Below are 27,453 nucleotides of genomic sequence, written 5' to 3'. Positions count from 1 at the left end.
TTACGTTTTGCTCTTTGTGCCCCACGTGGGCATGTGTGTGTCTGGTTATCTTCTTAAAACATATTCCTGGGGCGCCTGGGTGGCGCAGGCGGTTAAGCGTCCGACTTCAGCCAGGTCACGATCTCGCGGTCCGTGAGTTCGAGCCCCGCGTCGGGCTCTGGGCTGATGGCTCAGAGCCTGGAGCCTGTTTCCGATTCTGTGTCTCCCTCTCTCTCTGCCCCTCCCCCATTCATGCTCTGTCTCTCTCTGTCCCAAAAATAAATAAACGTTGAAAAAAAAAATTAAAAAAAAAACAACATATTCCTGTGAGTAAAGGTATTTAGTCAAAGGTTACACACATTCAGAAGTCTGGCACATATTACCAAACCATCCTCCAGATGATGTGCATGGATTTTCACCCTCACCAAGTTAAAAAATGGTCTCATTGTCCCCCAACCTCCCCTAAACTGGATAGTGACATGTCTTTGACTAGCTCATGGCTAAAAATGTTATATCAATGTTAGTTTGATTTGTATTCATGTGATAATTTGTAAGCGCGAATATCTTTTCACGTCCTCATTGCCTCTTAGTAGTTTAAATTTGTTATTTCTTTTCTCTCTCATTCCTGGTTTGAGTATTGAGCGGCCTGTCCCTCTTGATCATTGATTAGACTATGCACTGGTTTATCTGTTTTCCTGGGCTTTCAAAGGATCACTTCTTGCATTTTCTACTATACCAATCCTATTTTATCTTTATGGATCCCTCCCTGTGCTTCCTTAGTTATTTTTGTAGTGTGTTATATATATATTTTTTATTTTTTAATGTTTGTTTATTTTTGAGACAGAGACAGAGTGTGAGTGGGGAAGGGGCAGAGAGAGAAGGGACACAGAATATGAAGCAGCTCCAGGCTCTGAGCTGTCAGCACAGAGCCCGGTGTGGGGCTTGAACCCACAGACTGAGAGATCATGACCTGAGCCGAAGTCAGACACTCAACCGACTGAGCCACCCAGGCGCCCCCCAGTGTGTTCTACTTTTGAGGAAATGCTCATCTTGCTGTTTCTACAGTTTTGTTCTAATAACGACTGTGTGTGAGGAAGGACCTTTACCTTACTCGTTTTTGCTATTTCCCTCAGAATTTGGGGTGAAATGTTCTCATTTTGTTTTCCATATGTTTTGCATTTGTGGTTTTGATGTTCTCTTTAACGTTAGAGATGTTGTAGAGATTTTTTTTAATTTTATTTTTTTGTTGTTGGACAGGAGTTTGTTGTTAGCAGTTTTTGTTCTTTCATGTATTTTGTGTTTTGTTACATGTGATTAAAGAGTGCAGCCTGTACTATTTTTTACTTTCTGGAATTTTTAAAAAAGTAATTTGGAACATTTTTATACATGCTGCCTGAGTTTACTAATATGTATTCTTGGTTGTAGGACAGAAAGTAGATATTTATCTAAATGATTACACTATTTAAATCCACTTCTGCCTCTTTTTTTTTTAATGTTTTATTTATTCTGAGAGAGAGAGAAAGAGCAGTAGAAGAGGGACAGAGAGAGAGACACACACAGAATCCGAAGCAGGCTCCAGGCTCTGAGCTGTCAGCACAGAGCCCGACGTGGAGCTTGAATTTACGAACTGTGAGAACATGACTTGAGCCAAAGTTGGACACTTTATCGACTGAGCCACTCAGGTGCCCCTCCACTTCTGCCTCTTAATTTCATTTCTACTTGACCCCACCAGAGGGGGACTAGAGAGGTGTATGAAGTCATCTTTCCTCTTATTTTCTTGAAGTTTCTCCTTGTATTTCCAGCAATTCTTACTGTGTGTATTTTGATGCATCGGTGGTGACTTCTTTGGCTTCTATAAGTTGACGGATGGTCTGTCTCTTCATGACCTCTCTGAATTGAGAAGAATATGCACTGGCTGATTTTCTTATACATCCTTGAGTACAAATGAGAAAACTGAGGACCAGAAAGTTCAAGTAAGTGGTAGGAGTGCAGGGTCGCCCAGCAAACGTATGGACAAGCCAGGTGTTTCTGCGTCAAAGCCCACAGAGCCTTAACCTGCTGCTATCATGCTTTCCTGGTATCTAATTCTCTGAGACACCTACCTGGTCTCTTTTCATTTCTTGAGTGACTTGCCTATTCTGCATAGATGCTTGTACAATTCTCTTGATCATTTAAGTACAGTAATTTTACTGAACTTTTTTTCTCAACATTGTTTGATATGTATCAGTTTTTCCTAAGATCTGTCAGCCATCTCCGTACATACACAGGTCTTCCTCACACGAATATTTGTTTTATTCTAATAAAAACCATCACCTATTATTCATTTTTTGGATATAAAGTATATAATATATTAAATTATTATAATATGTATTTAATGTGCAGAATATATATGTGTATGTGTACTGCCTTTCCCTGCATAGCTACCATTCTTCCTTTTTAACCTCTTTTTAAAAATCTGGCTATTAACATTTCCAGTCTTTTTATTTTTCAGTATATTTATTTATTTTGAGAGGGAGAGAGAATCCTAGCAGGCTCGGCAGCTGTCAGCAGAGAGCCGGACTCAGGGCTGGATCCCATGAACTGTGAGATCATGACCTGGGCCAAAATCAAGAGTCAAAACACTTAACCGGCCGAGCCACCCAGGATCCCCTTCCTTCTAACATTTCATTATTTGCAACATTTCATGTGTTTTCCAAGCCCGTTTCCTGCAGCAGTGATTGTGCTCCTTGCTTTGCATGTGGTTTTATGTCCTATAAAAGCATTACTTTTCCCTTATTTCTTTCCTAAATTTTGCTAAACCCTTATTCATCATATCATTGCATTTTCTTACCACATTTTGGCCATTTATTTCACCCACGTGCTTTAAAAATTATTTGAGAATTCAGAACAATTGTCTTTTTTTTTTTTCAGTTGAAATTCTTCTAAAACAAAACCCTTTTCTCTCCCTCTTTCCCCTGTCTGCCTGCCCTCTCTCACTCTTCACGCTGCAGCCCTTTCCTATAGGGTACTGGGGGTGGGATGCAGCATTTTCTTGTAGGGAACATGCCAGTGTTTCTTTCTTTTTTTTCTTTCATTCTTTTCCTTTTATTCTTGTCCCCCATTCATTAAAAAAATTTTTTTTTAATGTTTATTTATTTTTCAGAGAGAGAGAGACAGAGACAGAGTGTGAGCAGGGAAGGGGCAGAGAGAGAGGGAGACAGAATCCAAAGCAGGCTCCAGGCTCTGAACTGTCAACACAGAGCCTGATGCAAGTCTTGAACTCATGAACTGTGAGATCATGACCTCAGCCAAAGTCAAACACTTAACCGACTGAGCCACCCAGGTGCTCCTTCCCCATTCAGTTTTTAAAAGTGGGTCGCAACTCTCGTACCACGTGCGGTTTGGGTTGGATGTTGTTATTCCTTCAATTTCTCAAGCAAGGCAGCCACTGCAGTTGGTAACTTCGCCTCGGTTTGATTAACCTCCCATTTTGTTCAAATGCCTGCACCAGAAACCACCTCGCTTCTTGATTGGTTTCCATCCCAAGGACTGGGTATCATTCAGATTTCAGTTTTTCCCATCTGTGGTGTGAGCAGGCTCCTGTATGGAGTCAGAGTTTCAGAGAAACCCTGCAGCTAGCCAGCATCTGATTTGGTGTGGTTACAAGCATTTTCCTCCTTTTAATAGGACTCTTTTGCTGCCAGGCATTGGTTAAAACACTTGCTGTTGCAACATTGTTACTTACTTGGCTTCTGCCTGCCAGGCTAGAGAGACGTTTACTGAGTTTACCTACTCCTCCAACTCCGCCCCTGTGACCTCAGCATATTGTTTATGGGCTGAAGAAAGGTGACCCTAGAGGGCACATTGAGGAGTTTACTCTCACGGGGTCTTCCACTGTCCCCAGTACCAAGCCTTCTCTACTCTGAGACATTGGTGGATATTTTCTGAGATTCCTTGGCTTGTTTTCAACCAAATCTGTTCATTCCTTCCAGAAGGAAACAGTATGATTTCCAGAATCTTCTTTGCATGTGGTGCCAATAGTTTCATACCTAAGTGATATTTCTGGATATTTAAACTGTCACATTGGGACCATTTCTACTATTAGTGTCGATAATAATGTCTTTGTTACATTTATTTCTTTTGATTAATCTTTGTTCCACTTGGAAAGTGAAGTTGCATCATTTCTAGGCTTCCTGTACCTTTGCACCCACGTTTTCCAGAATTTTCCTCCCCTCCTGTGTAACGTTGAACTACTTCAGGTTTTCAGCATGTTTGTTTTTATCTGCCTTGTATTTTAATCACGTGTATATTTGACCGGTGTTGCTCAAACTGTCGATGGTTAAGGACAAGTTGTTTCTTAGCTATAAAACACTGAGGACCCTTACCTTTATAAAATACAGTAAGTATTGCATTTGTAGAAATGAATGAAGAATAAGACATAAAATGAAAACTTGAATTTTTGCTATTATTCAACAACTATCACATTATTTGCTATACAACTTTCTTTTTTTCAAGTTTATTGTTTTTGAGAGAGAGAGAGAGAGAGGAAGGGAGAGAGGGAGAGAGCATGAGCAGGGGAGAGGCAGAGACAAAGGGAGAGAGAGAATCCCAAACAGCGTCCACACTATCAACACAGAGCCCAATGTGGGGCTTGATCCCGTGAACTGTGAGATCATGACCTGAGCTGAAATCAAGAGTCAGACACCCAACAAACTGAGCCACCCAGGCACCCTTGGGCACAACTTTCTAAATGCTTCCTCTCATTTTTTCTTTCTTATTCATCATGGAGGGTCACAAACAACCCATAGGCCAAGCACAGTCCATGGAGCCCCACTCTGAGTAGCTTCTCTGCAAGCCGTTCAAGAGCAGGGTCAAGGTGTTGTTAATCCGTGTGTCCTCCTTAGTGCCCACTGAGCTCTATGCCCCTAAAATAGCTTCTACTGAAAAAAACTGTTGACTGTGTAAGTAAGACAATAATACAAGTAGCAAGTGCCTCTTGAGGTCAAAACTCTTAAGTTTATTCATGACCCGCACAACTTCCTTTTGCATTGGAAAGATGCAGGTGCTATTGCTTGGATTTATGGCCGAGGCCCAGAGAAGAATGGGTCTACACACAGGAGGCCCTTTTATCCATGCTGTTTTATTTGACCCACGGCGTTTTCCCTCATATGCAGTTTCATATCTCTGCAGGGAGTACAGAGCATGGTGTGAAAGACGAGGCAGGATATTAACCGGACCAGGGCCTGGGCCAGGTGTGAGCATTCTGTCTTCTGTCCGTCACTTTATTTATCATCCTTCTCTTGAGGACTTTGTGAGGAGCCTCTGATTCCCAGTCACACAAATGGACTCTGCGCTTGAAGTGCGTGTTGTGATGAAACACTTATCGGGAGTATTACCGTCCCTGAACTAAGAAATAATGATCAAGCCGATGTGTTCTGGGGTATTTCTCCCCGGGGCACTGGTTTACTAACTTGGGGAGAGGGCTGAAAAACTAGCCCCAGTCAGGGTAGCAGCTGAGCCACAAGTCAAACATCCTGGGTGGGGAAATCACAATGAATGCCATAAACAGGAGAGTCAGTCAGAGCCCAGCTCTGGTACCAAATGCCCGATGGGTCAGCAAGGGCCTGCCCTTGACTGATGGGGAAGAAAAACGGAGAGAGAGGTCTTGATAAGGTAAGGCAGCATGTGTAAAGACCACAGTAGGCTTACATTTAAGGAGCTGGGGTGATTCAGAGGAGAGAGGACTTTCAGGGGCGAAGGGCCACTTCCCACAGTCTTGACCTACACTGTCAGCCTCAACTGTAGGTGTGCACTCTAAGTATTTTGTCTGCGGTCCTCTCTTGACTAGTTAGATCCCTCCTTTGTCATGCCAGGTGGCAGTCTCATTTCGCATGTATTTTTCTCATATTTCTCATGATTACATTTATGGTTTCCTCATCTGTGAGGTTGCTAAGTTTTGGTCAAAGTTGTTGCTACTGTATGTGTAATGCATGGAAGAGTGTCTGGCAAAGAGTAGGCATTCAATCAACAGTTCGCCCTTGCTTCCAGATTTCTGGACCGCACTATCTGGAGAAAGGCTGTCCATTGTGATCACTGCAGAGCTTCATGTTGAGTTCCTATTAACACAGAGATGAGAAGGTACAGCCCCAAAAGGGCAGAAGGGTGATTGAGCCTAAGGATAGTAAGTGACCAAATTATCCAGAATCAGTACAGAAGAGCTGATTTGTTGGTAATTTCAAAGCATTGTTATGGTTTTCTTTCCTTTGAGACAGGAAAAGGACTTTATTTCGTAAGAAGCTTCATATGAATCTTTCCAAAACTCTATAACCTGACATATGGTTTGATAAAAATCTGTTGGTTTAATGAGTGACCCTGAAGAAGCCATTCTCATGTCAACATTTCCTCCAGGGAGACATTGGGTCTGTTGCATTCAGTGAGTTTGGCTAGTTTAGAATGATTTGGTGAACTGGCACGAGGCTTAGGGAGAAATGCAACCAACTTGGAGTCTTGAAAAAACAGCCAGATGGGGGTATCATCAGGGTTGCTCGGGCTGTATTTTGAGGGAGCTTTCAACACTAGGTTTCATTTTGTAGCTGGACAAAATGAGAGTTACCACTGTCTAGACTAGTGGTTTTCAACTGAGGACACTTTTTGCGCCCCAGGGAACATTTAGTGCTGTCTGGAGACATCCTTGATTGTCACCACTGGGAGGAGGAAGGTGATGCTACTGGCATCTAGTGGGTAAAAGCTGGGGATGCTGCCAAACATCCTACAATGCACGAGACGCCCCCGTGACAGAGCTCCATCAGGTAGTTTAAGAAAACCTACTCTGCACAGATTATAATATAAAAGGCAACTCTAGGGACGTTATTCCTAAAGGCTTTTCTCTGAAAGAGAACTTGACAATTATCAGCTCAAAGACCCTTTGTACTCAATTCCAGCCTTTAGTGACTGCTGGATCTTTGAACTACGTCTCTGTATCTGTGCTATCTGACTTGCAGGCCCTGGATCATAAGCTCCCTCTCCACGTACAAAGCAGGTGTAGGCCAAGTTCTTTAAGTCCCCTGCCCTAAGGCTACTAACTGTTTAGCTGTTGCCAAGCCTTGCTGGCAAGCCTAGGTCTTTACAACACAAAGCACTTGAGATTGGTGCAATCAGAAAGGGGCCATAATCTGATTGGTCGCTACCGGGGGTGGGGGTGGGGTGGGGTGGTGGATGTAAGGCAGACAGTGTGGGAGGGCTCCAGGTTCAAGGTGTAAGGAGCCTGGTGGCTTCACCAGCTGACAGTGCTCAGCTACTCTCCTCACCCTCTTTGCTGCCTTTTGACATGCTCTTACCACCCAGGGATTCTATCACACTAGCTCCAGGCTACTGAGGCTTTGCTCTTGCCAACTTGCAGAGAGTTCTTGGCCTAGCAGACCAGTTGGATGAGGGCCCCTGGAGCTAGAAGGTGACTTTCATAAGGGGGCTTAGTGCTCTCCACCACCGCCTCTGGGATGTGTGCTTTAATTCTGCTCTGACTAAACCACTTCACATATGGCTAACAAAAGAAGGCTTTTGTTAACATTCACTTGTGGCCACTCTGAGCAATGACAGAGATGTCACCAAGACTTTTTTTTCAACAGGTTGGCTTGTGTGTTAGCTGCCTACAACTTGGAGGATGCGAGGTCGTCCCCAGGACGTGTAGACTCTTTTGTTTACACCCTGGATCTGTGAGAGGTGCAGAACCTTCTAGCAGTCCAGTTCGGCAAACACTAATGGGGCTTCTGCCACGTGGCCAGCATTCACAGATCCAGGCCAGGGCAGAGGAAAGCATGGCCAAATGCAGAATGCACAGGAGGGGAGCTCAGCTCAGCGTGGGGCAGCAAGGAAGGGGTGGAAAAGAGTTCCTGGCAAAGGATCTGAGTGGGAGGCTCAAGGGATGAGAGCAGGGAAGACTCCCCTGGTCATGAAGCGCAGAAACCATTCAGATGAGGAGGCATTTTGCCATTGACGGTAAAGAGTGAACACCCCCATTTGCTCTGTTCTTCCTTTTAGCTTCTTGCATGCTTGTCCTTCCTTCCCTCCCTCCCTCTCTTTTGCTTCACCTTCTCTCTGCTTTCCTTTGGCTACCACTTCTTGGAATTACAAGATGCCTGCCCCAGCCAAGCCCCATGCCTCTTTCCCAATCCTCAGTAAAGCAAGCACTGTGGACTTAAATTGTCGAGCTTACAGCACCCACAAACTATCAAACTCAATGCAGTGAAGGAACTATAAACGAAACAGGACAGCTACTCCATTCGGGACTTTATAATCAAGTAGTGGAGAAATACACATACGTTACAATTATTACCAACATTATAGCACAAGATACCTATTGTGGACCAGGCCTAGAGGAGACATTTTATGGCCATTGTTTGAAATTGTGACACCACTCTTTAAGACGGGCCTGTTTTTATTTTAACAATGAGTTATTGAGGCTGAGACATTAGGGGTAGGGAAGAACTTGTGAGACACTAGCCCGCAACAATCTGGAATACAATATTTGGTAATAGAAATATTTTTTAAGATAAAAATTTAATATATTTTTCTGAAGCTTTGAGGGCTACTGTCATAAGGTAAGAGAAAATTTTGGTAATAGTTTGATAAAAATTTTGATAGGATATAATTACAAGCCCATAAATCACATATTTTGCATGTAAACATTTGGTATATCTCACTGATCTCATTGCTTAAAAAACTATATTGTAGTTCATGAGGGAAAAGAGACAAGAGATAAGGAAGAGTCATAAAGTTAAAGATCCAAAGATTGCAGGAGCTGTGGCAGATGGATGAATTTCTTCCTGTGGAATTTTCCAATATAACCATTGGGTCCCATAGGCAGCGTTTGCCCTTGAAATTGGACTTGGAGGAGGTGGAAACATCTTGTATAGTGTCTATCGGCTGTTCCTATTGTTATGAATTACCCCATTTATTAATTATTATTAACTGTGATTTGGTGAATGTTACATAACTTTCTGAACCTTGTCCCCTTATTTAAAAGAAATATAGTTTAAAATAATGACAACCTTTTTTTAATTTTGAGAGAGGAGTGAGAGAGAGAGTGTGTGAGCTGGGGAGAGGGACAGAGGGAGAGAGAGAGAATCTCAAGCAGGCTCCACACTCAGCATGGAGCCCAATGTGGGGCTCAATCCCAGGATCCTGGGATCATGACCTGAGCTGAAATCAAAAGTCAGACGCTCAACTGACTGAACCACCCAATGATGACCTTTTGATTCGTTGTAAAGATTTGCTGTAAATAGACATACAAATGCTTAGCACAGTGCCTGCCATGGAGTAAGTTCTCAAAAAGTATAGGTATTATTACTGAAGTTTGCTTGTTTATGGCTTGCCCAAGCCAAGAGAATCCATGCAGTGGATTCTTTTTTTTTTTTTTCCAGGAAGGTAAAAGTCATAAAATTCCAAGTTACACTTAAGTATGGATTTGAGACCCCAGTCGTTAATATTGATGTCTTGATGTCTACATCCCTCCTTCTTACACTTGCCCTTCATGTCCCTCCCACTCCCATAGCTTTGCTGTGTTTTCTGAATGTTAGGTTATGAAAGCATTTTGTTGCTCTTGTTTTTTTTGGTGATATGGAATCCCCCCTTTTTTTTCCAAATAAAGTTGCAAGCAGGGGGCTCATGTATAAAATAGACTAACGCAGATCTGCTGTCTTTGAAATGGGGTGAGTGTCTGCTACTGTTTCCTCCTCATTTTGATATATTTCTTTCTCCGTTCTGGGAAACCTGGAGGTGTTTCCAAAGGAAACTTAGGATTTCACTGAATGTACCTTAAGAACCACTCATCCAGTAGAAACTATGCTTTGAAAAGATTATCTTGATCTGAAGTGCTAATATTAATAAAGTGAAATATTTGACATAGGACAAAAAGAACCACTCAGCTCTATGAATGAGATACTAGTATTAGTTCTGAGATTCCCTGTAGAAATAGTCCTGGCTTAGCTGGGAGTGGGGGAAGGGAATGAGAAAGGATGGATTTCCCTATGGTCCTCCCACCACTCAGGGAAATGAGATAAATTTCCCTGGCCAGTATCTGGCTGTTTAGGACTCCAAACATCTATGTGGAACCGGAGCATGTAATTGAGTCACCACATATCTCCAAATATTTTGATATTTTGGTAATTTGCCATCTCCCCAATTGTCTAGCCATCCAACCCGCCTTTCCAACTACACAGCACAGTTTCCATCACCATGCCCTTGTGCTGAAGGTTTCCTCCTCCTGGAATAATACGCATCCTTCCATTTCGGGCTCTCTGACTCACCCCTCCTCCAATGCCTTCTCCATGAGCTCCTCCCCAATTTCTGGGGCCAGATTTTGTGTCTTTTGTGTGTTTGTTCATTTCTGCCTCCCCCACATTCTTCTATCTCCCTCACATTCCTATCTTGCCTGGGGCAGTGTCTTGCACAGAACACACAGGGAAATGCTCACTGAATTAAACTGAGTAAATGCTATGTTGATCAAATCTTGGGTCAGCCGCCTGCGTTTTTCATCTGGCATTGCTTAATTAGCTTTTTCTACAAAGTCAAACCAGGGAAGGACCATTCCCAAAGAAAAGCCAAAGCTTTTCTTTCCTAATTCTTCCCTTTGGGTGTCCAGTGGAGACTGGGCAAGATATAATCATCCAGTTTCCTTCTTCAACAGCCCAGTTTTATTCAGCTTGATCCTAAACTTCAGCTAGAGGCTGTAAAATTCCTTTTTGAGTGAGACCATTTTCATCTTGGTTCTCAGTGATTATAATGAACTATTGACCATCTGTTTGTTCCTAAAAAGTTAAGCTAGCTAGTTTGGGTGATCTTATCTATTCACGATATGGCAGATCTTCTTAAGTCTGGTATTTCCTGTGCAAATGCTTTATTTTGGATATTTCAGCACCTCTTGCCTGTGTGATTGCAGAACTGAGGGAGAACTGCTGTTTCAATCAAGGACAATGTTCAACAAAACTATTTCAGTGGGATAAATTATATATACAAACAATTTGTTGAGACATATATTGCATACAATGCTGAGTATTAAGACAAATGCAAAAATAAATACCATATTCTAATGAGGGAGACAGAACCCCTGTCCTCAAGTAGCTAATCAAATACAAGGCAAGAAATGCTGGCACACGATTAACTAGAAACATCCCTTTGTTGTTTATATGCAGTTTTGTGTTAGGAATTTATGGCATCTTACAAAAAAAAAACATACGATGCCGGGGGGGGAGGGGGGGAACATGAATAAGACAAAAACATGAATAAGAAAGATCAGGGAAATAGAAAACAAAGTCAACTAGAGCCCAAATCGAGGCCCGTTCATGAAATATACCCCCCGGAAACTACAGGAAAGCAAGGCCATCTCTGTGGCCCACCGAAGGTATACCCAGTGAATGGCATCTAGTAGACAGACAAGTAAACACGAGATGCGAAAGGCACATTTTCCACAACAAAACCACATTTGGAGAATCCAAAATTTGAGGCCACCTTCTCTAGACTAGACTTTACCCAAAAATTGGAAGCTGAAGACCCTGCTGCCATATCTTTCCACCTGGGGTGATTGTGTTTTGTTTGAAGAAAGGAGATGGGGAATATGTATTACAGTCTTATTGTACTACTCTAGTGGCTATGAACTTTCTAAAACATTTCTCTTGAATTACATCGTTGTTACATTTTATTTTGGAAGATAGGGCTTTTCCCCCCTTGTTTATAATTTTCATCTTTCCAACCGAAGGCACATAGAGAGCAGGAAACAGATATTGTATGTCTTTGTAAGTTTCTTTGTTTCTTGAGCATAGAGTACAATACCTTGGGTGTAGTGGGCCCTTAATGACATTTGAAATTTTTATTTTATTGGACATCAACAAGTGCTAACTCAGTTTGAGATAGGACTCTACTGTACAAACACAGATGATTTGTGACAAAGTTTCATTTACATATTAACAGCAGTGGAGTTTAGAAAGCCAGAGTGGTGGGGCGCCTGAATGGCTCAATTGATTAAGCATCCGACTTCGGCTCAGGTCATGATCTCGTGGTCCATGAGTTTGAGCCCCGCGTCGGGCTCTGTACTGACAGCTCAGAGCCTGGAGCCTGTTTCGGATTCTGTGTCTCCCTCTCTTTCTGCCCCTCCCCCACTCATGCTCTGTCTTTCTCTCTCAAATATTAAAAAACACTTAAAAATTAAAAAAAAAAGAAAGAAAGCCAAGGTGTAGAAAAGATATGTCACTGTGCATGTGTGTCTGCCTTACCATTCCGTCAACCAAAGTTCATTCTTCAGCAACATGATTCAGACTTTTGTGATACCAAATTTGGAGTAGGAATAGAGGAAATTAAGACACGAGCATCAGGAGGAAAGAGGGTCTGATGTAAAAGGCAAGGACTAAGGGCTCTGGGACATTGGATGCAGCGTTTGATGGAGAATATTGATGGAAAGAGAAAGAAACTTTCAAGTATCCATGGGGCAAAAATGAACAGAAGAAATAGGATGATTTTTAAAGGAATATCATGAATGATAAATTGTGTCTTTAAAAAATGTTCTTTAAGAGAGACAAGTCAAATTAGATATACATTTTAAACATTGTCATTAATTTTGGCTCCTGTAGCATGTTTATTTGAACATGCTAGACTAGGATTTGAATCAGACTAGGATTGCATCTCATGTGGGAACCAGCTAAGTTACAAAAAAGTGATATATTTTTACTTCAATACAGGTACTCTTAGTTATATCAGTCATAATGAGAGAATTAGGAAATCATGTGGCCAGGAAGGAGTGGAACAGAGCAAAACTCTTTATGCACTACCCCAGTTTCTTTGAAAGACTAACTTGAAAGCCTAAAAGTAGTAAATTTCATTAGTCAGTTAATTCAAAGAGCAATGAGAGAGTATTTTCATCTAGTAAATGAGCAAATGTTTTGAGAAGTATCCATATGTATGAAACGAATTCTGTTATGAGTTTTTAATCCCCAAACTCCAAACATTAAAAACCCATACATAACTGGTGAGATTATAAATTGAATCAGGGGCACCTGGGTGGCTCAGTTGGTTGAGCGCCCGGCTCTTGATTTTGGCTCAGGTCATGATCCCAGGTTATGGGATAGAACCCTGCATTGGCCTCCAGGCTGAGTATGGAGCCTGCTTGGGATTCTTTGTCTCTCCCTCTGCTCCTCGCCCCTGCTTGCATTTTTTCTCTCTCCCTCTCTCTCTAAATTAAAAAAAAAAAAAAAAGTGTGCTGTTTAATTTCAGCAAATTTGTGAGTTTTCCAGTTTTTCTGTTACTGATTTCTAACTTCTCCCTCTGCCCCTCTCCCCGATCACATGTGTGCTCTCTATCTCTCTCAAATAATAAATAAATAAAATCAGAGCTTCTGGAAAATAATATGGCAATGTATATCAAGAGCTTTAAAAGTATTTGTACCTTTTGGCGGAATAATTATTCTAAAGCAGTAATAAAAAATGGAGTCAGAATATGGAATATTATATACTCATTAACATAGATTTTAATGAATATGTGAAGAAAGTAAATATCCATATATATAAAATGACTTCACTTTAAAAACTTGCATACTAATATACCCACATGACAAAAGGCTATGAGTAAATGCTCCAAATACCAGATTTTGGGATTATGGGTGAGTGGTTTTTTTTGTTGTGGTTTTCCTGTTTTTTTTTTTTTCTTTTAAAAATAAAATCTATATGGATGGGTATGGCTTTAATAATGTGACAAAAATAGACATTTTGGGAAAAAACTATTTCATCACCTAGGCCAATCTCATTCATTTTGCCTAACAAAGGATTCTGTTAAAATTTCAACCAAAAAAAAAGTTAACATGCAGACCCATCAAATAGATTTGTCACTGTCTCTTCAAAGAAGGAAATTCTGTTTCAAATTCATCCTTAGCCCAAAGCAGCTAATTTGATTTTATCAGTCATCAGCAAAGCCCTTACAGTAAATAATTTATGCATTTTTGTAGCTCCATCCCTACAGGGCAAGGTTCAGAATTTAATGGAAACCATCACACCGTTAGATTGCTACAGCTCATCTAAGAGCCTGAAGCCTGAAGTATTGAGCGGTCACCTAGAGCATGTTCATTTGATCTGACAGCATTAGAGAGGAATGCAGCAGCGGAAACAAGGCAGGGGAATCCCACTGTGCACACGTCTGCCCTGGGACAGAAGAGTTGGAGAAGAGACGCACGGATGCCAGTGGCAAAAGCAGGTGCAAAGATGATTCTCCAGCAGATGCCCGTGGATGGGACATTTTCATAAAACGCTGAGTAATTGTCAGCCCCAAAGTACCTCTCCTGCAAGACCTGCCCAGCTCAGCCCCCTTCTCCTGGGCGTCTGCTGTCTCGAGGACCCCTCCTATATCTGTTTCTCATTAACAGTCCCGCTTATCTCCGGCCTTATCTAAAATCATGCCTGAGGGGTGCCTGGGTGGCTCAGTCGGTTGAGCGTCTGACTTAGGCTCAGGTCATGATCTTGCGGTTTGTGAGTTCGGGCCCCACGTCGGGCTCTGTGCTGACAGCTTGGAGCCTGCAGCCTGCTCCGAATTCTGTGTCTCCCCCTCTCTCTCTGCCCCTCCTTGCTCATACGCTGCCTTTCTCTGTCTCTCAAAAATAAATAAATGTTAAAAAATTTTTAAATCATACCTGTGCTTGTCTTCTGTGGCTTTTCACTTCGCTTTCTTTCTGTTGCTTGGCGTGAGAACTGAATTTAATTTGTTCATCGTTAAAGGCCTTTTCATCACTAGATTTCTTGGGAAGTTCTGACACTTGTTTATTCCCCTGACAAGTCAGTTTTGAGGATGAATCGGATGTGGCTTGTCAGATACTTTGAAAACAAATCTCCTGGCAGCGAGGGAGTTGCTACGAAGGGTGTTCCTGGCTTTGTTTCAGTACCCAGTTTCGGAGACAGGTAGAGAAGGAGGAGCCGCTTTATTTTTAGAAATATCGTCTCAGCTTCATGTCTGTTGGTGAGAGTAACAGTGGTAAACATAGAGCAGGGATGCCTTCAGAGATACAAGGGCTACAGGGATTCAGGCGATGGTCTGTGTTAAGAGAGATTTGTGAGATGCTAGGCTAAAATACAGATGCTGGAGTAAAACCTTCCTGCAGAAATGGTGGAGAGGAAAAGGTCTGTTAGACTCCTTAAGGCGCCAGCTCTCTGCATCATCTCCAGTCTGCTCCCCCCCACCTCCTTTCACCAAGGAGTATGAAATTAAAGAAGGTGGGGGTGCAAACTTCCGTTTAGAAGATGAATAAGTTCTGGGGGTCTAACGCACCGCCTTGTGATTATAGTTAACAATAATGTATTATATACGAGAAACTTGTTAAGAGAGTAGACCTGAAAGGTTCTCACCACCAAAAAGAAATGGTAATTATGTGATATGATAGAGGTGTTAGCTAACACTACTGTGCTAATCATTTTACGTTTTACAACCGTATCAAATCAACACACTGTATATCTTAAACTTATACGATGTTATGTGTCGATATCTCAATAGAGCTGGAAAAAAATTTTATACTAGACAAGGTGAAATCCAATGTGTCACAGCTTTTATCTGACTAGGAGAAGGAAGCAGAGACAGAGACAGCAGGTGACAATCTCATGAGTACCATAAGTCATGTTCTAAACACACCCAGCGTACAGAGATAAAAAACAAAACACAGAACCTTGTTTATTATAGGACCTCTCAAATTTCAGGCGTCTTTCAGGTATTTCTCAGACTGACTGCCCGTCCAGACTGCCCTTCAGGTTGGCACTGGTGGTATAGGGCGTGCCCCACCATCTATTGGCCACCTAGCTGTGGAAGCATGGCAGAATGGGTGCTGTGCTCACTGCCACTGATTACAGCTTCATCCAGGGGCCCATGTTGCCAGCCTACACCATGTCTTAGTCATTCATTCATTTGCTTGTTTATTTAGTACAGGAGTGAAGGGATGAGAGACATCACCTTATTCATGATCTTTTTATTTTTATTATTATTATTTTTCATTTAACCCATGCCATACCCATGCCTGGCTTTGGGCCAGGTAAATCTATGACTTGGGTTCCTCAGGGAGCTAACCTTCTTGTCAGTGTTACCTAAACATATCCAGTTACCGTGGCCATTCCTACCAGTGAGTAGCATCCTCCTCGTTACATTCTGGTGCAGAATTTTTCCCTAGCTGTAGAGGGTCCCCTGGTCAATGATGGCTTGTCACAATGATTCTCAGGGCTGCCCCGGGATCCAGAGTCCAACAGCATTCCCAAGTGATTCTAATGCAGGCATTCTCTTTCATTCACTTCAGTATCAGCATAGTGGTTGGGAAAGTGGTTTTAAAATCAAATTTTCCACTATTCTTCCGTTTTATCCCGAGAGCATTTCTCACCGTGCCTTTGTTGCCATTGTTCTACTCATCTCTTGGGGCATTTTTCTGCAATCACTGGGCTCCTTAACCCCCAGGAATAAGTCATTGTCTTTCCTCCCTTCTGCATGTGGGCATTTCTTAACCTTGACTCTTCCCTGCTCTTCCTTTCTACTATCACCGTGGAACTTGAGAAAACTAGCGGATCAGAGAGCCCTGAATTCAAATCCCAGTTCCACTCTCAAGTCGAGCGAGGTGGGCACATTTCAGAACCGCCTTCAGTTTCCTGGTCTGTAAAATGGAGATTAACAACACTGTGTACCTCGTAGGGTTGTGCTGAAACATTAAAGAGTTAGTGCATGCCAATATCTGCTAAATGGATAAAAGTTTAGCGCAATGACGACTCGAGGTGCTAACTAGTCATTTGCAATATTCCTGTTGTTTAATTCAGTAGGTGTATATTCAACGTTTACTAGGCTTATTACTGCTTTTGAATCACCCATTAGGGGAATTTTTCATTTTCTTCCCAGACAGAAGTGTTTTTAGCCTACATTAACATTTCCTCTTTGCCTTAATGTCTCCCTTTTGGATCATTGTAAGCTGTTTCCATCTTCTCTTACAGCTTTTCCTTTAAACAATGTTGCTAATATTTTTGCTTTTTTGTTTTTTCTTTTCTCCTTTCTTCCAGTTCAGCATATCCTGCTTCTTGCCACAGGTGCTGGAAAGAGAGCAGCAACCTTTAGTAAGCCAGTGACTATGACATGGCCAAGGTACATGCTTTCCCTTCAATCAAGAGGCACTCAGCGAAGGCCACCTTCTAATAGGGAGGTAAGTCAGCCACGTTTCTAGGGGAGAAACAATTAATTCCACTAACATTTTACTTGAATTTTCACTCCCTCCAGGTTTATATATGTTACCTACCACTTTCCTTTTTGTTATCTTGTGCTTAGGTAATATTTTCCCCCTTTCCCCCCTTTACCTTCTCTATTGATTTAAATTAAGCTTGGTTGGTATTGCTTTAAAAAGAAAACGCAAGCTTGCTGGGTTGGAAGGTTTTTCCAAGGCCTCTCTGCTCTAGTAAAATCCTATATACGTAGGTCTTGTGAACCAACATTATTTTTGCTGTACAAACACCACGTGCATGTTCTAAGACATGAGTCCTCTGTGTAAGATCCTTTCACACATGCAAAAACAGCTGACATGTCAGCACTTCCATAGAGTGAAAACAAAAGAATCCTGGTTCAGAGAGGTCAGGGCTGCTCTACTGGGGCCAGTGCATGACTTACCTTGACCTTCATCCCCTGCATGAGCAATATGATGGTGGATATTCCAATTTTATAATTTCTTGAGCATAGTCTGCTCCCAAAGATGTGCCTCAAATTTTCAATTCCTTCAATGGAAAAAGTGTTTGTTTTATATTGTTATGTGATGATATTACCACAAACTTAATGGCTTAGAACAACACATTTACTGTCTCACAGTCTCTGTGTGTCAGGAACTCAGGCATGGCTTGGCTGGATCCTCTGCTTTGAGCCTTGCAGGACTTCAAAGTTGCTGGGGCTGTGGTCTCATCGGGGTGAGAACTTGCTTCTAAGCTCACTTACCTCATTGGCAAAATTCAGTTCCTTGCTATTGGAGGGCTGAGGGCTTCTTGCTGGCTGTCAGCCTAGGATGTCATCAGCTCCTAGAGGCTGCCCACAGTTCATTCCCACGTGGGGTTCCCCAAGTTGGCCTCTTAAGTTCTCAAAGCTAGCAACGGGGAGGGAAGGAGGAGGGGAGGAAGAGGGTGAGGGAGAGAGAGAAGGAATGAGCTTTGTGGTAACAGAGCAGGGAGGAGATCTTAGGGAACCAAAATAGGGCCATCTTCTTGAATATCAGCCGGGAGGAATTTTGTGGATTTAGCACGTACTGCCCAACGTGTGTATCTGCTTTACAGATTAAAATACAATAATGCCTGGCTTACAGGGCTATTGTGATAACCAATCAGGTAGCAGAAAGTTCTCTGTAAATTATGTAAATCGCCTTAAGGACACACATTATTTCCATGCTTATTAGACTCAAGGGAACAAAATTTACCCTATTTTGTAAAGACTTACATATAAAGGAAGGGATATTTTAAATTTCATAAGAATATAGCAATTTGACCTACTCTTTGTAAAATATTTAAATATTTTGGAGAAAGTTATAGTTCTCTTGATGACCATCTCTAATCCTGCCCCTTCTGCAGAGGTAAACATTGTGGTCAATGAGTTGTGTGTTTTTATTTACCTTTTAAAATTTTGTGCATTTATTTACAGATTACTATAAATGCACTTAAAGAAGTATTTCTAAAGCTAGCATAAAAAAGTAAACGAGATCAGTCCCTGGATATGTTTTCTCATGCTTTTTATTATTGAGGACTGAGTTAATTAATTTAATTAACTTTTAGAATAATCTTAGTGTGTGTGTGTTTTTAATGTTTTATTTATGAGAGAGAGAGAGAGACAGAGCACAAGTAGGGGAGGGGCAGAGCGAGAGAGGACACAGAATCTGAAGCAGGCTCCAGGCTCTGAGCTGTCAGCACAGAGCCTGACCTGGGGCTCGAACTCACAAGCCATGAGATCATGACCTGAGCCAAAGTTGGATGCTTTACGGACTGAGCCACCCAGGCACCCCTCTTAGTGTGTTTTTTAATGCTCATATAGCATATTTTGTCCACTAAATACTACTTTAAGAATCTTGGTGAATTTTGGGGAGTCTATCCTAAGGAAATGGGTGAAGGGGGTCAAAGGTACAAACTTTCAGTTATAAAATAAATAAGTCCAGAGGATGTAAGGTGCAGCATTGTGACTATAGTTAATAATACTGTGTTGCATGTTTAGAAGTTGCTAAGAGAACAAATCCTAAAAGTCCTCATCACAAGAAACAAACATTTCTTTAATAACTATGTATGGTGATGGATGTTAACTAGACTTATTGTGGTGACCATTTCACAATATATACAAATAGTAAATCATCCTATTACACAGCTGAAACTAATATAGTGTTGCATGTTAAGTATACCTCAATCAAAACAATACAAATAAAAGGATATTTAGAAAGTTTAAAAAATTACCTATTTAAGAATCCCTGTCTTGGACCAGGGTGGCTCAGTCAGTTAAGCATCAGACCCTTGATCTCAACTCAGGTCATGATCTCATGGTTTGTGGAATCAAGCCCCATGTGGGACTGTGCTGACAGCATGGAGCCTGCTTGGAATTCTCTCTCTTCCTCTCTGTCTCCCTGCCCCTCCCTCATGTGCTCTGTCTCTCTCAAAATAAACATTAAAAGAAAAGAAGAATCCCTGTTAATTTTGCGGGGGTATATCCTAAGGAAATAATCATCAAAGCTGCAACTATATATATATGAAGATATCTATCAGTACACCATATATAATGATGAAAGATTGGAACAAGGCAAATATTTAACAAAGAGGGGCGCTTGGGTGGCTCATGGTCAGTGGAGCACCTGACTTGGGCTCAGGTCATGATCTCACGGTTTGTGACTTCGAGCCCCACATTGGGCTCACGGCTGACAGCACAGGGCCCACTTTGAATTCTCTGTCTCCCTCTCTCCCTGCCCCTCCCCCACTCTCTCTTTTTTTCTCTCTCTCTCTCTAAAAATAAACAAACATTAAAAAAATTTCTAAAATATTTAACAAAGAAATTGTTAAATAATCATATATCATATCTACACACCCATGTTCACTGCAGAATTATCCACAAGAGCCAAAATATAGGAACATGAGAACAGCCTTAATGTCCTTCAGGAGATGAATGGATAAAGAAATATATATATATTATATATATATTCTATCATAATTGTATATGTTATATATAGTTATATATATGACATATCATATATATGATAGAATATTATTCAGCCATAAAAAGGAGGAAATCCTGCCATTTGTGCTAACGTGGATGAATCTGTAGGGCATTATGCTAGTGAAATAAACCAGAAGGAGAAAGACCAATACCGTATGGTTTTACTTAGATGTGGAACCTTAAAAAAAAAAAAAGCAATTTCATAGAAACAGAATAGAATGTTAGTTGCTAGGTGTTGGGAAGAGGAGTTTATAAAGTGATGTTGATCAAAGGGCACAGATTTTCAGTTATAAGAATAAGTTCTGAGAATTTAATATACAGCATGATGACGGTCGTTAATAACACAGTATCCCATACTTGAAAGTTGACAGTAGATTTTAAGCATGCTCACCAAAAAAAAACCAAAAAACAAAAAACAAAAAACAAAACCCATGTTGACTATGTGAGTTGGTGGATGTGTTAATTACCTTGATCTTGGTAATCACTCTACAACATTTATGTATATCAAATCACCACACCGTACACCTTAAATATGTACAATTGTATCCGTCAATTTTCCCTCAGTAATGTCTTTTTATTTTTTAATCTACAAACTGGTTTGGTTCTCATTATTGCTCTGAAAAAAGTTCTCTCATCAACAGGCTTCTAGCACTTTTTGTTTGGCTGGTTGATTTGATGTGTTTTTGCAGAAATACTGCAGTGACCGTTCTCGAGCGTACTTCCTTCCGTTTATTTGTAAATTTTCTGTGCGGTAAATACTGTACAGTAAGCGCTAAGGTGCAAAGTAGAATGTCTACACCATAGGGTTTGCACAGTTTCAGAGTTCATGCAGAAAGTGTATGCTTCCAGTCTGGGGTGAGGGGAGGGACCCAACATAACTGCATGATTTCGTTCAGTGCTTAATCACAACACATGCTCACAACCTCATTTTGACAGCCTCTCTCATCCAGTTTCTGACTCTCTCTTCTGTGGAGGAAAGAGCAGGCAGAGCCAGTCTATAATCTTAACTCTGCTGCTCCCAGATGCAAGAGTCTCTCTGAACTTCAGCTTCCTCCTGTGTAAAACGAGAATAATATGTGCTACTGAAAAATTAGAGCTACATCTAGCACAGTACCCTAGCACACAAAAGATACTAAAAAATATTAGCTCCCTTCCCTTAATTACCACTTGTATGCATTTAGAGATCATGGAATTAGCATGTGTGGTCAGAGACGCAACTTAAATCCACACCCTAACTGGAGCTGGGATCTACAGTGATCCTGACCAGACCCGAATCTACATGTCAAAATCCCAACATTCCTTGAAGGTCATCTAGGACCTACTCCAAACGCCATCCCAAGCAATAAAGCCTGGTCAAGTTCCTTCAGAGTAGACATCTCACTTTGCATTTCCTGGCACTCTCCTACCCCTGGCGGGTTTTGGGACTCTTCCCTTTATACCCCGATGGAGTTCTGTGTATCTTAGATCCAGAGAACAGCTTCTATTCCATGATTCCTTTTCCTGTCTCATTATCCATTCCATTTTTATGAAGCTTCATGACATAATGTGAAAATGAACTACATGATTATTGCCTATTCGATTATATCACAAGTCAGGTAACAATTCTTTCTTGGGTACGTGGTAGTTTGAGTTTGGCTTTGTAAAGGTAAGTTCTTTTTATTTCCCCTTCCAGTTCTTTTCTTCCTTCCTTCCCCTCTTTATGATATTGGACGAACTGCAGCCCTCACTTTGCTTCTAGTTCTCAGTCCCATGTCCCTGGAGAGAGTATGGTGGCATCTTGCCTGTTTGCTGCTCATGTCTCTGCATCTTTTCATTGACTTTGCCACTCAACAGCGTTCATATAGAGTCTAGCAAAGAAACAAGCCTCCTGCAGCCCCATGTTACACCTGCCCTTAGTGATTGTTACTTATCCCCATGCTGAGGGGTCCTCTCTGACATAAACAGGCCAAACCAGAGCAATTCCTGTAGGAGACCTAGGCAAGGTTGCAGATCAGGATACACAGTGAGGGTGAGTGTGCAGTGACAGCCTGGAATCGACTCGATCACATGTCTGTGTTTCTTGGCATAACAAGCCCAGTGGGATAACCTTACTATTTCTATCAAGTGTTTTAGAAAGCAGTTAAAAAATAACTCGGTACGTGAAGCCGAGTCCCAACTCAATGTAAACTGACGCACCTCGTCTATGTGATTCATCACTTGGGAAAAATTTACTGAGTCACTGCTTGGTGTCAGGAATTGCTTGAGAGACCTTCGTCCCTGGTACACATTCCTCCCTGTCTATTTCTGCTGCAGTGATAAACACTTAAGTTCTAGTTTATAAAATAATAAAAGTTATAATTTATTGGACATTTATTATTGCAGACACTTTGACACGTACTTTGGCTACTTAACATATGTTATTTTCTTCAGTCCTCGTTTAAACTCCTTGAGATACTTACATTCACTATCTCCATTTTAATAGATGCAGGACCTGGTGTGGAGAGAGGTTATGTCACTCCCCACAGACACACAGGGAGGGAGTGGGGACACCCGGGTGAGCTCCTAGGAAATCTGCTCTCACTTCGTGCCTGGAACGACCATCTGACTCCCTGCCTCAAAGCACTAGCCTCAAGGATCCCGTTCCTCTTCAACACTGATATTAGAAGGATCCTGCTTAATCTTAGGGTTTGTTGTCTTTTCCCGAGTTCTGCCCAGGGGACACGTTTCTCCCAGAATCCCCATTTCACTCCTTCAGATGGCAACCCCACTTTACCCAGGTTGCCTGTCCTGTCCCACCCACTGCCTGCCGCCATACGTAGACCCAGTCCCATCTCCCTTTCCCCAAAGACCAGACCACTGATTCATTGATTTAACAAGAGATTACGAAAGCCTTTGGAAAACAGAAGGGGATTAAAATGCGCACAGCAGAACCTCTCCACAGACTTCCCACAGCACCTCCCCTGCTGGCCTGCCACGAGCCATCGAGCTGAGGGGCTACCTTTTTCCAACTGTTGAGAGATCCCCAGCAGGCACCTCTGCCCTGGGCTGCCATTCTACTAAAATCCGTAACAAGCAAACCAACCACGAGATCTTCCTCCAAAAGGAAGCATAATCTGCATCTCTGTCTCCACCCCCAAAGAAGGTTTTACACTATTATGCAGAGCCCTGTGCTGTGCGAACATCCACATTAGAAAAGGTTCTGAGTTTCTTTTTGCGGAACCAAAATGCTTTCTGAACAACTGTCCATGCCCTCCACTGGCAGCTGCTCCACAAACACAGGTGAATTTAAGGCTGCTGTCTCTAGACACAAGGATCCACCTGGAAGCTTTAAAAAAACCATTTGTCCCATTTCTAGCCATAAAGCTTTGAAAAAATATTAGGGCTCAGTGTCATTCAGGACGCCCAGTTTTTTTTTTTTTTTAATTTTTTTTTTTCAACGTTTTTTATTTATTTTTGGGACAGAGAGAGACAGAGCATGAACGGGGGAGGGGCAGAGAGAGAGGGAGACACAGAATCGGAAACAGGCTCCAGGCTCTGAGCCATCAGCCCAGAGCCTGACGCGGGGCTCGAACTCACGGACCGCGAGATCGTGACCTGGCTGAAGTCGGACGCGTAACCGACTGCGCCACCCAGGCGCCCCTCAGGACGCCCAGTTTTACACTGACGAAGTATTTCTCAGCTGTGAAAAACGTTTCCCATCTATTATTTCCTTGTACCTAGATCAGTCGTCACACCTGGGGAGACCATGCCACATCTTTTCATGTCCCTACACTGTATTGATACTAAGTTCAAGTAAGGCTGTGTTTGCCTATTTTCCTAGGTTTTTCCTGGATCCTTTTCCCATCCCAGAGTTATTTCTTCTCCAAACTTCCTCTTAGCTAAGGCAGGATGTTCGACTGGATTTTGGTAACTCATGGGGAATCTCATTCTTAACAAAAACCATGACGGTTCTTTATATAGGATTTCCAGGAACTGACGAACATTCTTTTGCTAATAAACTTCTTGACCACAACTGGTTCTGTGCAGGTGTGCATTTTTAAACAATGAACTGGCAGTTCAAAATGGGCTTAAACCAAATCCCACACAAAGAAGTATAGTTTTATACACCGAGATCACTGTGTTGTTTGTCCTCTCTGCTTTGTCTACAGCGAAAAGGCTTTCAGAACTCAAGCCTGGGGTGTTTCCATAAATCACCCTCACACAAAAGGACTGCACTTTGAAATCATTCTGGTTCCTCTTCATTCTTTACCTGGCTTTCAGGGTAGAAGGGGGCTGAGGGGAGAAAAGGAGGAAAAACAAATCATTATTGATTCATTGATTTGTTTCAAGGCATATAGGCAGAAAGGCTAGGCTTGTCTCTTTCCCATGTGTGGGACAGAAATAAACCTGAAGCCTAATCTTCAATCTTATAAAATGGAATTTGTGAGCCTGCCATTTGTGAGGAAAAATGAACATATGGTCCATTGAGATATGCCCCTAGAAGGTGCATAAATTCTCTCAGGTCAAAAGTAATAGAAAGTATGTTACAGTGATCTCATTTTTCCCCCTTGTATGTGGGTCGAGCCTGAAAAGAGACAAGAAAACAAAACACACAAACAAAACAACAAAAGTTTACTTGATAGCCTCTGTTCCACTTATCTGTGGGAAGGTTTGGGCAAGTTTTGCCTGGTTATTCACATACAGGCTACTGTATTTATTATCTTCATTATGAATCCAGTTTTAATACACTTGCCCATCTCCAAGAAGCCTGTCACTGTGCCTAATAGCCTTTGAGAGTCCCAGGTCCCAGGGCACCTGATTTCCAATCTTTGCTTTCTCTTCCTGTGGCATGGGAAGAGTGGTTCTAGTCTTTGGGAACAGAAAAAGCTTCCAGAGAGAGAGAGAGAGAGAGAGAAAGAGAATGAAAATGATTCTTTCCCTCCAATAGCATAACATCTTGGTTTAACATTACTCATGTAGAGAAACAGGAAAGAAATTAATGGATGAATTTATTATCACAGTTATTATCAAGTAACCACAAGCCCAGGTCTGGTTTCATGACTAGCACTAAATCTGCCCTTGGCAGTGTTTCATCACCAATGGGAAATCTGACAAGCAGGAGAGAAACCAATAGGATTTTAAAATGTTTTTTGAATTATCCTTTCGATATTCAAAACCCAGTTTCTGTAAAACATAGCAAGTCTTATCTTCTGTGCAAACTTGTACTCATGACTTATTTCCCGTACACGTGGTAAATTAGCAAAGCGTGCTCTAAATTTGCTGACCTTTATAAAGATAAGTTCTCCAGAAGGATAAGAATGAGCTCTCTCCTTTTAAAATCCATTCCTGGGTGTCTTCTGGCCTGGAATGCAAATTGGGTGCCTCTCACATTTACATGCAATTGTATGTGAGGGCCCTTAATCAAGAAACCCAATCAAAGAAGGAAGTCTTATATCTATAGAGACAGAGTCTTGAATTAGCATAATGCTATACTATTTCTATACTGTTAGAAAAGGAAAACACATTTTTCCTAATTTTCTTCATTTTTCATCGCGTGCGCGCGCGCGCGCGCGCGTGTGTGTGTGTGTGTGTGTGTGTATACACACACACATATATACTTCCCAGTGAAGTCTGGCTGAAAGATCTCCTTACACATTAAGTGAATGCAGCGGGGAATAGTCTGGCTGGAATGCTTGCTGGAGTTTTGATAATGACACCGCTGCTGTGGCCGCACTTGGTGAGTTTCATGTTGAGTCTTCAAACTTACAACAAGCTAAGTCACCTAAAGAAATAACCTCAGTGCAAGTACAGCTTGAAACCCAAAGGTCCCCAAAAGGACTCAGTGCTTGAAATCTGCAGGATCTATGTGCATTCGTTGCTTATTTGAGTTTCCTGTCGATTCTCTGATGTAGATGCCGCAGGAGTTGTTTTGCGTGTTTTACAAGGGAGGGAGCTGTCTGAAAGCGTGTGAGTTTCTTGCTCCAGACCAGCTCTGCCCGTGGTGACAGAATCACAGCGAGAACCTGGGTCTCTCATCACAGATGTTGCAAATGCCCAGGGGAGGTCTTTGCAAACCCAGCAAGAAGGAGCAACCGTCTGTCTCATTCATCTTGGTGTCCCCCACTTTTGGTCTGGAATAGGTGATCGGAAAACAGTTGTTAACTAAATGAGAGCACCAGCAAACTGGAAAGGGAGAGAGTAGAGCAGTCATGGCCATGGCACGCTGCATTCGTGGGTCGCCCTCCCCCTGTAGCAGCCTAAGCCACTGTCATGTGTCCAGATTCAGGAGAGGGTAGCCAGGCTGATGTGTTGTGGACGTTGTCATAAGACATAGGCTGCTCCTGGGCTTTCTTCTGCTGAGTCCAATTCACAGGCTTTAGGCCACTTCTGTACTGAATGTGAACCGACAGTGCCATGGCTCAAGCTGGAAGCTGTAATACTCATTAGCAGTTACTTCCATAGCGTTTGCATCAGCCAAACAGAAGTGCTAAAACACATTTGCACTTAAGTGACTACGGGTCCATCAGTTCAATGTCAACAGGAAGTATCAGACAGGGATTAACGTACTACAAACCCTAAGCAAAAGATCATTCAGATTTCATGAGACTTCCCTTGGGAGATACGATAGCTATGCTCTGTTCTTATTTATTGCTCAGCAATATGTACTATGTGATCCCATTCCTTGAAAGTGATGCAGGTCACACACTCTAGAAACTAAACTGTGTGCAGCAGATACTATAGTTTGCTGGAATTTTCACTATTCATATATTTCCTGCAACAGGATGGAAGTTTGAAGCTCTTTACCTGACACCGGTTCCATTTTCATTAGTATACTGCCAACCCCGTTACCTAAGGGTAATGCTATTAGGTAATGAACCATAAGGTAAAGGTGGGCTGTACAAATAAAGAAAAGTATCCTGGGATGAACTGTTCTTACATTTAAACATTAACTGAATCCATTCCCTTTTTTTTTTAACCTCTAGACCATAGTCAATTTTTTTAAAGTGACAGGTAACAAAGATTATTTTAAATAAGCCGGTCCTTGCTCAATAGTCTAAAGCTTCGGCTGTACGACCCAGGCATGCTCATGCCCCAAATTCCAGGCATGAGCTCAGAATATATTATATTATAACTCACATACAGACCTCTCCCTTGCCCACCATTAGAATTTTAAGTCCCAGGCTAAGACTAGGTCTCTAGCTGAGTACAAATTTCAGTGGGATTTGGAAAAATCCTTTAAATAGATTTTTATTGGTTTTTAAGAACAGGGTTATTTTGTGTTAATAATGGGCATACATTAGGCTTTAGATAATTGCTTTATGTAACTT

This window comes from Lynx canadensis, chromosome A2 (genome assembly GCF_007474595.2).
Source record: "Lynx canadensis isolate LIC74 chromosome A2, mLynCan4.pri.v2, whole genome shotgun sequence".
Taxonomy (NCBI): Eukaryota; Metazoa; Chordata; class Mammalia; order Carnivora; family Felidae; genus Lynx; species Lynx canadensis.
This window is presented reverse-complemented; position numbering follows the sequence as displayed.